The following is a 13128-nucleotide window of genomic DNA, read 5'->3' on the forward strand; positions in this document are numbered from 1 at the left end:
CTGGGGGCAGTGGGATGTTGAGACAAGCGCCGGGCCTGGTGCAGTCGCAGTGACAAGCCTCCTGTTCAGGCTTGGGACCTCGGGCTGTGCCTGAGGACCTGACCTGCAGCTGTAGTATAGTGTAGTGGCAAGGGTGCTATGGGGCCCGGTCGCAATGGTGACCTTTGCGACCTCCATAGCTACGCCACTGTCTGTAACATAGACATGTTAATCAGGATTTTGGCGGCAGAAACATCATGTGCCCAGTGCAGTGAAATACCATTGAAATCAATTGGACTCTGCTGTGTAATGTCCGTGCGGAATACTGCAAGGAAATTCCATCGTGTCAACATAGTCTAACAGGCAGGACCAGAAGGAGGACCCCTGGTGGCCAAACTTTTAGGGGTTCATTTAACACATAAAGTAAAAAAAAAATATTGAGAAGTATGTTAGAAAAGTAATTCAAATAGGCTAATCTATAATATATTAAATTCCATTGATGGTAGCAGGTACCATTTAAGCTTTGTATAGAATCAAAACAATGTTGCGCAAACAAGAAATACAGTAGAATCTCCCAATAGCGCAGTGTCTCTCTAGCACCCCCAACAGGTCATGTTTTCTGGATTTCCTTAGTCTTTCATATAATTATGGTCAGTGAATCAGGCATCACCACAGTTATATCACCTGTGAAAGACTAAGGAAATCCTGAAAACATGACCTGTTGGGGGGACTTGAGGACCGCGCTTGAGAGACAATGCAATAGCAGACACCCAAGGGGAATAAAAAAAAGTGTCCACTATTGAGAGATGCCCCCTATTGGGAAAAAAGGCTCAAAAATCTTTCTGAATGACGGAATACTGTACTGTACTCACTCTAGAGTGTAATTACCTATAAAACATGATAATAAGCAATAATACGGTAGAATCTCCCCAGTGACCTTTAATCACCTCTTATTCATTTCATCCCCACTTTATAACCTGTGCCACCTTATTCCCCCGTGCCTTGTGCCCCATTACCCCCTGTGTCATATCATGTGCCCTTTTATTACCCTCTGTGTAAATTCATCACCCCCCCCCCCCCCCCCCCCCCGCTTTATGAAGTGGCACAGGGGGGGATAAAGCGGAATGAAATGGCATGGGAGGTGCATCGGGAGCCTTGGCCCCTTACTGGGGTATTGGCTGTACCCCCTGATGGCAGCCCTGTGTACCAGGTAGGGCCCCGCACATAAGTTTGGTTGTCCCCTATTGGGAGTGTTTTGTCCCCTTTCAGGTGTGTCCGCGACTGCTATTGGAAATGTCCCCTATTCGGAGAGTGCAAATACATTAAGTCTTATGGGACTTATTTTCCCCTATTGGGAGGTGTCCGCTAAGGGAGATTTTACTGTAGCAAAATTTCCATAGGTGAGTGAAATTACCTCATCTTTAGGTATTCTGGCCATTGTTTGGGAACTTGGGCAGAAGCAGGAAAAGATTCTACATAGACTTAGACATCCCAATTCCAGCAGGACAATTTTATAAATGACTTCAAAAAAAGATGGGGTTTATGCAAAGCCAGCAACTTAGGGGTGTTCATTGGCATTTGATGAGCATGCAAGATTTTGATCATTTAAATGTCAGCAATTATGTGACTGCTATTACATAATTTGTCTCTTAATAATTTATATTCTGACTGTTCATTTCATGTTTACCATGAATATTGTGCATAATATTAAAGGGCTATTCCACTGCCCCAGAGTTCGGAACATTTTGTTCCGAATGCTGGGTGCGGGCTGTGGGGGTCGTGATGTCACAGCCACACACCTTGCGATGTCATACCACGCCCCCTCAATGCAAGTCTATGGGAGGGGGCGTGGCAGTCGCCACGCCCCCTACCATAGACTTGCATTGAGGGGCGTGGCCATGACATCACGACCCCCGCAGCCTGCACCCAGCATTCTGAACAAAGAGTTCCGAACACTGGAGCAGTGAAGTACCCCTTTAAGAGCAATTGTTTGCCTCCTTAGCCTACTTCTATAAATGCTCTAATTCAACAAAATACAATTCGAAGGGCAACATGCTAGAATTTGTAGTCCACAATCAAGGATTTTATAATCCATAGTGGTGCCCTGCTCCAGGACCCAACCTCCAGTCTAGAACTAAGGAATGTACTCCATGGAAGAAACGGCCCTCCACATATCCAGATTTAAAGGGGTTTTTTGGGTTTTATTAATTTTTCACTATCAAGCCCGTGATGCCAAGTTATTTCTTAAGTACATGTACTTGCCTTTCATGTGTGGGGTGTATCAACCCCTTTTTTGCTTTTTCATGGTCCCCCCAGGTTCAGCATTCCTCCAGTCTCTGGATGACTACCGCCTCAAGCCTTTCCTGGAATCCTGTTTGGCTCGAGACAACAGCTGATTACAGGGGGCGTTCAATGCGTCCCTCTCTGTCTGCAGACTGCTGAGATCACGTGACAGCAAGGGACACATTGAACGCCAGTGTGGCAGCACATTACAGCTGGATCACACACGTCATCAGGGGGCTGGCTTGTTAGGGAAGCCATGAAGAAGCCAAGCCCCCTGTGATCCCATGTTGTCTCAAGCCAAACAGGATCCTGGGAAAGGCTTGAGATGGCAGACATCAGGAGACCGGAGGAATTCTGAACCTGGGGGGACCATGAAAACACAAAAAAGGGGTTGATTCCCCCCACACATGTAAGGCAAATAAAGCCTTTAACCCCTTAAGGACTCAGCCCATTTTGGCCTTAAGGACTCAGACAATTTAATTTTTACGTTTTCATTTTTTCCTCCTCGCCTTCTAAAAATCATAACTCTATTATATTTTCATCCACAGACTAGTATGAGGGCTTGTTTTTTGCGCGACCAGTTGTCCTTTGTAATGACATAACTCATTATATCATAAAATGTATGGCGCAAACAAAAAACACTATTTTTGTGGGGAAATTAAAACGAAAAACGCAATTTTGCTAATTTTGGAAGGTTTTGTTTTCACGCCGTACAATTTATGGTAAAAGTGACATGTGTTCTTTATTCTGAGGGTCAATACGATTAAAATGATACCCATTATTATGTACTTTTATATTATTGTTGCGCTTAAAAAAAATCACAAACTTTTTAACCAAATTAGTACGTTTATAATCCCTTTATTTTGATGACCTCTAACTTTTTTATTTTTCCGTATAAGTGGCGGTATGGGGGCTCATTTTTTGCGCCATGATCTGTACTGTTTTTTGATATCACATTTGCATATAAAAAACTTTTAATACATTTTTTATAATTTTTTTTTAATAAAATGTATTAAAAAAGTAGGAATTTTGGACTTTTTTTATTTTTTTTCGTTCACGCCGTTCACCGTACGGGATCATTAACATTTTATTTTAATATTTCGGACATTTACGCACGCGGCGATACCAAATATGTCTATAAAAAATGTTTTTTACGCTTTTTAGGAAAAAACGGACGTTTTACTTTTTTATTGGGGGAGGGGATTTTTCACTTTTTTTTTACTTTTACATTTTTTTACATTTTTTTTTACACTTGAATAGTCCCCATAGGGGACTATTCATAGCAATACCATGATTGCTAATACTGATCTGTTCTATGTATAGGACATAGAACAGATCAGTGTTTTCGGTCATCTTCTGCTCTGGTCTGCTCGATCACAGACCAGAGCAGGAGACGCCGGGAGCCGCACGGAGGAAGGAGAGGGGACCTCCGTGCGGCGTTATGAATGATCGGATCCCCGCAGCAGCGCTGCGGGCGATCCGATCGTTCATTTAAATCGCGAACCGCCGCAGATGCCGGGATCTGTATTGATCCCGGCACCTGAGGGGTTAATGGCGGACGCCCGGGATCAGCCGGGATCAGCCGCGCATGACACAGGCATCGCTCCGATGCCCGCGGTTATGCTTAAGACGTAAATGTACGTCCTGGTGCGTTAAGTACCACCTCACCAGGACGTACATTTACGTCCTGCGTCCTTAAGGGGTTAAAGGGGTACTCCGGTGGGAAAAAAAAATGTCTTCAAATCAACTGGTGCCAGAAAACTATACAGATTTTAAATGATTTCTATTGAAATCCTAATCCTTCCAGTACGTATCAGCTGCTGTATACTACAGAGGAAGTTGTGTAGCTCTTTCCAGTCTGACCACAGTCTGCTGCCGCCTCTGTCCATGTCAAGAATTCCATAGAGTAGGAGGAAATCCCCATAGCAAACCTCTTCTGCTCTGGACAGTTCCTGACACAGACAGAGGTGGCAGCAGAGAGCACTGTGTCAGACTGGAAAGATATACACAACTTCCTCTGGAGCATAGAGCAGATCATAAGTACTGAAAGGATTAAGATTATTAAATGGAAATCATTTACAAATCTGTTAAACTTTCTGGCACCAGTTGATTAAATTTTTTTTTCCCAGCGGAGTACCCCTTTAAGACATAACTTAGCATCATGGGGCAAGTTAATAAAACCTGAAAAGTTAATAAAACCTGGTTAAACTTGGATAACTCCTTTAAAAATAAAAAACAAATGTGAATTTATTCATCCATCCGGCAAGACATCTACGTTTTAGCTCAACAATAGAGCCTTTCCAAAGCCTTTCTCAGTTGAGAAAAGCTCTATTGTTGAGCCGAAAAGTAGCTGTATTGCCGGATGGGTGAATAAATTCACTTTTTTTATTTTTTTATTATCTGGATGTGTGGCATGCCACTTCTTTCACAAAATATAAATGCTCTAAGACAGTGTTTCCCAACCAGGCTACCTCCAGCTGTTACAAAACTACAACTCCCAGCATGCCAGGACAGCTGGAGGCATCCTTGTTGGAAAACACTGCTCTAAGATATACCACTTCCTGCTCAGTTCTTCATTCTTTACTTGCTTTCTATGCAATGTGTGCTCTTTAAATCCTGATAAATTTCATGTATGTATGTATATATATATATATATATATATATATATATATAGCCAAAGGTGTATATATATATATATATATATATATATATATATTATATATGTGTGTGTGTGTATATATACATATATAGGCGAAGGAAAGAAAAGTCAGTAAAATATGAAGCATTTTATTATTTTCAGCTTTTTATTTAAATCTGTTTATATTTGTTAACCTATTTGTCTGTATTCTTGCCACAAAACCCCAATATTTTTTCAAAAGTATTAAGGTTGCAAACATACTAAAAGGAGGCCTATAAATATATGACTTTTCAATGTTCGGTTAAACCTCTACAGTAACACCTACATTAATATTTTTGCTATTTTATTTTTCTATTCCATTTTCCTGTAAACACTTCTTTCAGTTTTTAGTTTTCCAGAAACTTTTTAATTTTTTTAAATTTAAATTTTTTTTTTAAAATTTAATTCATTATCAGTTGTAAACAGTTTTTGGGGTCAGGAAAGAAAAAAAGAAGAAAAAAAAAAAAAAGAAATCTGACAGAGGCCAGTGTTATTGTGAGCTAAATTTTCTTTCCTTTAATTGAAACCAAATGTTGTACAGGTTGCATGCTGGGATCTCTGGCAGCTTCTATGCCGTACACAGAAACTTTCTCAAAGACGTCTTACATCAGGCACATTACTGAACCTCCCTGCAAACATTTCCTTTGGAAACGGACGATTCTCTCTCCTTCAGCTCAAAATTTTCATTTTAAGGATACACTTCGGAATCGTAATTTGGGGGATTCTTTTTACTCATTTATACTAGTATTTATGGTCCTGAGACAGAAATATACTGCTTTGTTGTTTTTTTGCTTTTCTTTGTGCTGTTTGATAATCATCATCTTAAGAGAAGCTCAGAGAAAATATGGAGGAAAACGTACAAGAAAACACGAGGGACTTCTGATAATGTTTAGAATGAGTTAAACATATTTCATGCCAAGAGTCCCCCGAATCTCCATAAATCCCGGAAAACCTCCATTTTGCAGGAACGGGATCAGCAAGAACGTAAGTTCCCTTCTCTAATGTCGTCTTCTTTTGCGTCGCTCACTAACAATGTTACTAACACGTATGACTACAAATGTTCCGTACTGTCTGCAGTGACTGTGCTCCGTGTATATTGCTTAATTCAAGGCTTCGTATGGGTCATTACACTATGCTGGCTGCAGGATTTTTTTTCTGGCATGATAATGCTCCCAGATTGGCATGGTGTTGCCGGCTCCTCTTGTAGAAACGGAGATTAAACTAGAAAACCTACGGAGAATCGCAGAGAAGTCGAAAGAAATCCAATGTCTTATTTCAGAGCTTTAAATATGTTCACGACCTTGTCATAACATCCGATTGAGTTCAAATCTTTTTGACTTTTAGTTGTGCGGTCTATAGAGAGAAATAGTTTACCAAATGATATCAAAATTTGACGTGAATGCTGATTTTTACATTTTATAATAAACTCAACAAATTAGAGGGAAAAAAAGAACACATAGAAAAATATTTTAAAAGAAATATTATTATATTTAGAAAAGTTCAAACTTTTAACTTAAAGGGGTACTCCTGTGGAAAACTTTTTTTTTTTTTTTTTTTTAGCAAATGGTGCCAGATTTGTAAAGTACAGATTTGTAAATTACTTCTATTAAAACATCTTAATCCTTCCAGTACTTTTTAGGGGCTGTATGCTACAGAGGAAATGCTTTTCTTTTTGGATTTCTCTTCTGTCACGACCACAGTGCTGACCTCTGCTGCCCATTTTAGGAACTGTCCAGAGCAGGAGAAAATCCCCACAGCAAACATATGCCGCTCTGGACAGTTCCTAAAATTGACAGCAGAGGTCAGCAGAGAGCATATTGTTATATTTAGAAAAGTTCAAACTTTTAACTTAAAGGGGTACTCCTGTGGAAACCTTTTTTTATTTTTTTAAACAAATGGTGCCAGATTTGTAAATGACTTCTATTAAAACATCTCAATCCTTTCAGTACTTTTTAGGGGCTATATACTACAGAGGAAATGCTTTGCTTTTTGGATTTCTCTTCTGTCACGACCACAGTGCTGACCTCTGCTGCCCATTTTAGGAACTGTCCAGAGAAGGAGAAAATCCCCCCAGCAAACACATGTTGCTCTGGACAGTTCCTAAAATGGACAGAGATGTCAGCAGAGAGCACTGTGATTGTGACAGAATAGAAATCCAAAAAGAAAAGCATTTCATCTCGTAGTATTCAGCCCCTAAAAAGTACTGGAAGGATTAAGATATTTTTAAGAGAAGTAATTTAAAAATCTGTTTAACTTTCTGGCACCAGTTGATTTAAAAAAATAATTAAATAAATAAATAAAAAGTTTTCCACAGGAGTACCCCTTTAAAATACAAAAAAAGGAAGGAGGTTAAAATGCAGAATTAGTGTTATTTAGGGAAATAGGGATGCTACAAATGTCAAATAGTGATGAGCGGCATTGCCCGTATTCGAATTCACGATATTTCGCGAATATATAGACGAATATTCGTCCTATATTCGCGAATTTCGCGTATTCGTTATATTCGCATATTCGAGGAAGAAAACAGTTAGGGGGTGGGCAACTTTACTATCGGTTGCTAGGGATGTTGTTGACAACCTCTGACAAGTGTATTTGCATCATTCTAATTGGCCCACAAGTGAAATGGAGGAATATGCGAATGTTCACATATGTGAATATTCGCACATGCGAATATGCGCATATGCGAATATTCACATGTGCAAATATGCGCATATGCGGGAAAAAGCGAATATTCGAAATTTCGAATATATAGCGAATAAATTCGCAATATTTGCGAATTTGCGGTATTCGCGATAAAAATTTGGAATGCGAATATTCGCGCCCAACACTAATGTTAAAGGGAAACTGTGGTCAGCCGGAAATTCTCAATGCAAATTGACTTAAGGGAAACCTTGATGGATGCTCCCCAATATTTTGAGGAAACTCTGCCAGGGGGTTGCTTAGCAACATAAGATGATATCTCTAAGCAGAACGGAGTCACGCTGAAAAGGGAAAAAGGGCCAAATGTGTGTGTTCATTAACCTTTTGCGCTTCCCAAGGAGAAGATAGCTGCTGATACGGTTAGATTTAGCATAGATAAGTTATTTTATTTTCACACCACTTCGCATAGAGCAGTGCTTCCCAACCAGGGTGCCTCCAGCTGTGGCCAAACTACAACTCCCAGCATGCCCGGACAGCCAAAGGCTGTCCGGGCATACTGGGAGTTGTAGTTTGGCCACAGCTGGAGGCACCCCGGTTGGGAAACACTGACATAGAGTATCATTGACATAGTGATAAAGTGTTGCAGGTGATCTCTTCCCTGTTGCATCATCCGTTTAGTCAGAACTCAGATGACTTAACGACTACATAGAAAAGTTCCTGTCACACTGTCCATACTTGAACAACCATTTTCCAAATCTCAATGCAAAGTTTATCAAGAAGCACCAAGAGACCATCCACCAAAAGTCACTTAGTCTGACTATTAAGCAGTAAAGTGACATTAAAGCAGCGCCCCTAAAGGAAAGAGGAGGCATAACAATGAGCATTGGACTTCACCCAAGGGTACTGCCAGCTGTATCCTGCCTAAAGCTATGGTTCTTATAATATCCATAAACTGTGTATACAGTATAGTGGGTATCCTCGTTCTAGTCACTTAAAGGGGTACTAGAACGATGGTGGAAAACATTTATTTTTTTAAATCAACTGGTGCCAGAAAGTTAAACAGATTTGTAAATTACTTCTATTAAAAAAATCTTTATCCTTCCAGTACATATTAACAGCTGTATGCTACAGAGGAAATTCTTTGTTTTTTTTTTATTTCTTTTTTTCTGTCCGTGTCAGGAAGTGTCCAGAGTAGCTTAGGTTTGCTATGAGGATTTTCTCCTGCTCTGGACAGTTCCTGACAGTGACAGAGGTGTCAGCAGAGAGCACTGTGGACAAGACAAAAAAGAAATTCAAAAAAGAAAGAATTTCCTCTGTAGCATACAGCTGCTAAAAAGTACTGGAAGGATAAAGATTTTTTTTATAGAAGTCATTTACAAATCTGTTAAACTTTCGGGCACCAGTTGATTTAAAAAAAAAAAAAATTCCACCGGAGTACCCCTTTAAGTTCTCTCAAAGAATTCTGAGGTCATATCAAGGTATTTCCTTACGTTACATGACCCTGAGAGGTAATTGCATAAAATGGAACATCAGACTATGGTGAACTGTTTCCTGTTTCCTATCCCACAGTGAACTTCAGACCAGGGAGCGAAGAGACAACGCAGGCAACAGGTAGTTCATTCAAGGAATCTCTGCTTCTTAAAAGTCACCAAAACAGAAAAGGTAAGTAAATATTTTATATATTAGCTGCAATGTTGGTGGCTGATTTGTATTCAGACAAAGGACAAGTCTTTCTTATGGCCATTATCATTTTATTAGTTGAAGTTGGTACTAGAGACTGTAAGTTGCTTTTAGGCTGGAATCACTCAGTTTGAGGTACAATTTTTAAAAGAGTTTCCCCAAATGTAACCTCTATTCACAGGTTATGAGAAAATTCTGATTGAGGGGGAGGGACTGCTGGAGCCCCTAAGATCTTGAGAACGGGGCCCAACGGGTCTCCCATGAGAATGAAGGGACAGGATGCGCATGCGCAGCTCTACTGTATTCATTCTTCATAATAGCTGAGTACAGCATTCGACTATCTCCATGGCTCCCATAGAGAATGAACGGAATGGAGCTGGACATGCTTGTCCTGCAACTGACAAGAGACTTGGGTCCCTATTCTTGAGACGCGGAAGCCCCAACATTAGAGCCCATGGGATCAGATAGTTTGCAGGTTGGGACAATTCTTTCAATGCAGTTTTTTGAGTCAAAGTCAGAAGTGCCTTAAGAATGTGACATATAAAGGAAGAACTTAAACTTCTTTTTTGTGCTAAATCCATTTCTGTCTTTGGCTTAAAAACTGCATCAAAAACTCTGTGTGTGTTATCAGTCTGATGGTTGTATTTGTACACAGTGGTAGTTACTATTGGGGCACGGCATGACTGTACATAAACATAACCTTGGTCTAAATCATTTATAATGTCAAATAGTAGGATGGTATGTTGACATTTATTCTATAAGCTACGATGTTTGAGATTTTACCAAATGTTTATGTAGTATTACTTTAAAAGTACATAACTTTTAGTTTTTTTTTTTGTATTCACATCCACATAGCTGTGTGGTGCCTTTTTTGTTTGGGCAAAGTTGTGTCTTTAGGAAATAGCATTCTGCTGGATGCATCCATGTATATAATCTTCATGAAATGGTGAAAACATATGAGACAGATTTAAGTAAGATGTGATTTTTGCAATTCTTGCATGCCATTCAGCGAACAATAAAATAATTAAATAATTTTATTCAATAGGTTTTAGCGCTGAACACAACCCTTTATAACACAACACTCTTTAACCTCCTGAAGAAATTGTTGTGAGATCACATAGCAACCAAACTCTTTATTAAAGTGGCCTGATAAGATGAATTCAACCCACTCTACTTCTGTGTGGACGCGCACTGTATATTAGGAAGTAGGGACATATACACGCCCCTATTTGATACAGCCACAAAAAACTGGGGGATAAATGGTCTCTGAGGGGGGGGGTACATTTCTCAAAGAGGTGATCTTTTGAAGAAGTCCAATAGTATTCTTGTAGGAGGTATTTGTAGCTTAAAATGTAAGAATGGGGTTACATGAAATATACTTTTTTACTAGAAGTGGGTATAGTAGATTTGAAGAAGTTATTGTAGCCATGCCTTCTTTTAACCAATCAACAAGTGGTGCAAGGGAACTGTAAGGCTGAGCCTATACAAAATCCAGATGAATTCATCTTAAGGGGTTTTCCAGCCTTACAAAATGGATAGTCTATCCTGGGTGGAGTAGTCTAAGTCAGCAGAGGGAAGTAGTCCCTCTGTCAGATGTAGGACTGTTTCACATGTAGCAGGATAGTCTTGTTAACCAGACGAATCCCCCCTGTGAGCCCGTACAACCGCTAGAAATTGGGGTTCTTTCAGCAGTTCCTGGGGTTGTACCTATGACTTTTGGGTGAAAGTCTCTGAAACCAAGGTCTGTCTCAGGTTGGAAGATTCTATCAACTAGAACAGTACTGGATTGTTATGTGCAGACAAGTGCTCAGTGTATTGCTTGCAGTAGGCTTTAGCTTGAACATAGTCCTAAACTTCACTGCCTAGGCCTAAGATGTACACTTCTCTGGTCTAAGTCAGATTTTCTGACTCTCTCGAAGCAGAGCTAGGAGAGAGATTCTCACTATTTAGGCTAGAGCCAGACTCAACTAGATGTTTAGAAACAAAAAAAGAGTCCAAGAGAGATCGCACTCTCTGTCCACGGTTTTTATTCATAGGAGTGTAGGCATAAAAGGTATAGGCAGGGGCACACCGGGACAAGTTGTTTCGCGCTAGTTTGCGCTTCTTCTAGCCGGAGTGTGACCGGTGGTCACACTCCGGCTAGAAGAAGCGCAAACTAGCACGAAACAACTTGTCCCGGTGTGCCCCTGCCTGTACCTTTCATGCCTACACTCCTATGAATAAAGCCTGTGGATGGTGAGTGCGATCTCTCTTGGACTCTTTTTTGTTTCTTTATGTTGCTATTATCAGCTGCTGTATACTACAGAGAAAGTTCTTTCCTTTTTGAATTTATTTTCTGTCTGACCACAGTGCTCTCTGTTGACACCTCTGTCCATGTCAGGAACTGTTAAGAGCAGGATAGATTTACTATGTGGATTTGCTTCTACTCTGGACAGTTCCTTTCTCTGTAGTACACAGCAGCTGATAAGTACTGGACGGATTAAGATTTTTTAATAGAAGTAACTTAAAAATCTGTATAACTTTCTGGCACCAGTTGATTTAAAATAAATTGTTTCCCACGGTAGTACCCCGTTAACTTTTAGTCAGTATTATTCTCATTGAACATTAAAGTGAACATTAAAAAGGCTGAGGCACTTGATCTGTGGTCCCCTCAAACAGCTGATCAGTGGGGTGCAGAGAACCACATCTCAACCAATCTCATAGTGATGGCCTATACTGAGGGTAGGCCATCAATTTTGTTAGGTTGGGATATGCCTTTTAACTTTGCTTCTATGCAACGGTAATTCTTATTCTTATTGTGGACATTTAAAGGGATATTTCCATCTTATAGTCTCTTGGTATGCCATCACCTTATGATCAATCTGACCTTAGGGACCTCCACCAATCATGTGAATGAAGGGGACACAGCACTAACAGTGCTACATCCTCTTCACTGTTTCCCTACACAGTGACACCCCAAGTGAATAGGGCCAGCTGCTTGTCTGTGTACAGCCAGGTAGACAGGACACTGCTGTGCAAGAAAAACTCAGAAAGGAAATCAGTGCTACACCAATCTGATTAGAAGGATCCTAGAGTTTGGGACCCGCCAACCATAAAGTGATGGCATATCCATGAGAAGGAAAGGCCCCTTTCACACTGCCGGTATGCTCCGGCAAATTTGGCCGTTAAACTCCCACTTTTTTTGCGCAGTTTGCCGGACGTAATTTTACCGGAGAATAACGGGTCCCGATGGTCAAATAACAGGTCCCGATAGACCCCATTGTATTCAACAGCCGCTGTTATTTTCGGAGAGAAAAGCCAGAGAAAAAGATGGCGCAAGCACAATTTTTTCTCCGGCTTTTCTCAATCCTAAAATAACGGGCTTTACACTGCCGGAGACAACCGGCAGTGTGAACGTAGCCTAAGGTATATTGATGTCACAGAGAGTGTCTAGCTTAGCAAGTGTTGTCCCTCTGTGATACTAAACATTTGATACAAGGTCTGTAACTATCTATTTTGGTCCTCACATCTTATCTTGGCTTCCTTGAGCTTGCATGTCTTTTAAATGGTGAAATAGGGTAAGCCACAGCCAGACACCCCGGGGTAAGCTTATCTCCCCGAAAACAAAATTGGATAGGTCATGTTGGGTAGGTCATGACCTACCCTTCTTTTCTCCAACATCTGCACTTGAAGGGTCAGTAGGCCCAACACACATTAGATTGTCAGCCAATCTTGTCGAAATCGGCAGGATCAACTTACTTTAATGTAACATGTATGGCTAGGTTTATTAGCTGGCCATATGTGTACAATAGGTATTGGCTGAGCATTCATTTACCTAATAGCAATCTGTCCCACTTTCCCCATACACATGTACATTAGGCTTATCTAAG

General features: G+C 40.4%; 1 protein-coding gene across 4 annotated transcripts in view; it reads left to right on the plus strand.

The window, feature by feature from the left end:
- Window positions 1-5548: 5548 nt before the first annotated feature.
- DDR2 (discoidin domain receptor tyrosine kinase 2) overlaps window positions 5549-13128 on the plus strand; it is a 106954-nt gene continuing 99374 nt past the window's right edge. For all 4 annotated transcript variants that reach the window (XM_056523571.1, XM_056523570.1, XM_056523572.1 and 1 more), the window contains exons 1-2: window positions 5549-5923; window positions 9149-9241. The gene's annotated coding sequence lies outside the window, so the exon portion shown is untranslated. The remainder of the gene's footprint in view (window positions 5924-9148; window positions 9242-13128) is intronic.

Source organism: Hyla sarda, chromosome 6 (genome assembly GCF_029499605.1).
Source record: "Hyla sarda isolate aHylSar1 chromosome 6, aHylSar1.hap1, whole genome shotgun sequence".
Classification (NCBI taxonomy): Eukaryota; Metazoa; Chordata; class Amphibia; order Anura; family Hylidae; genus Hyla; species Hyla sarda.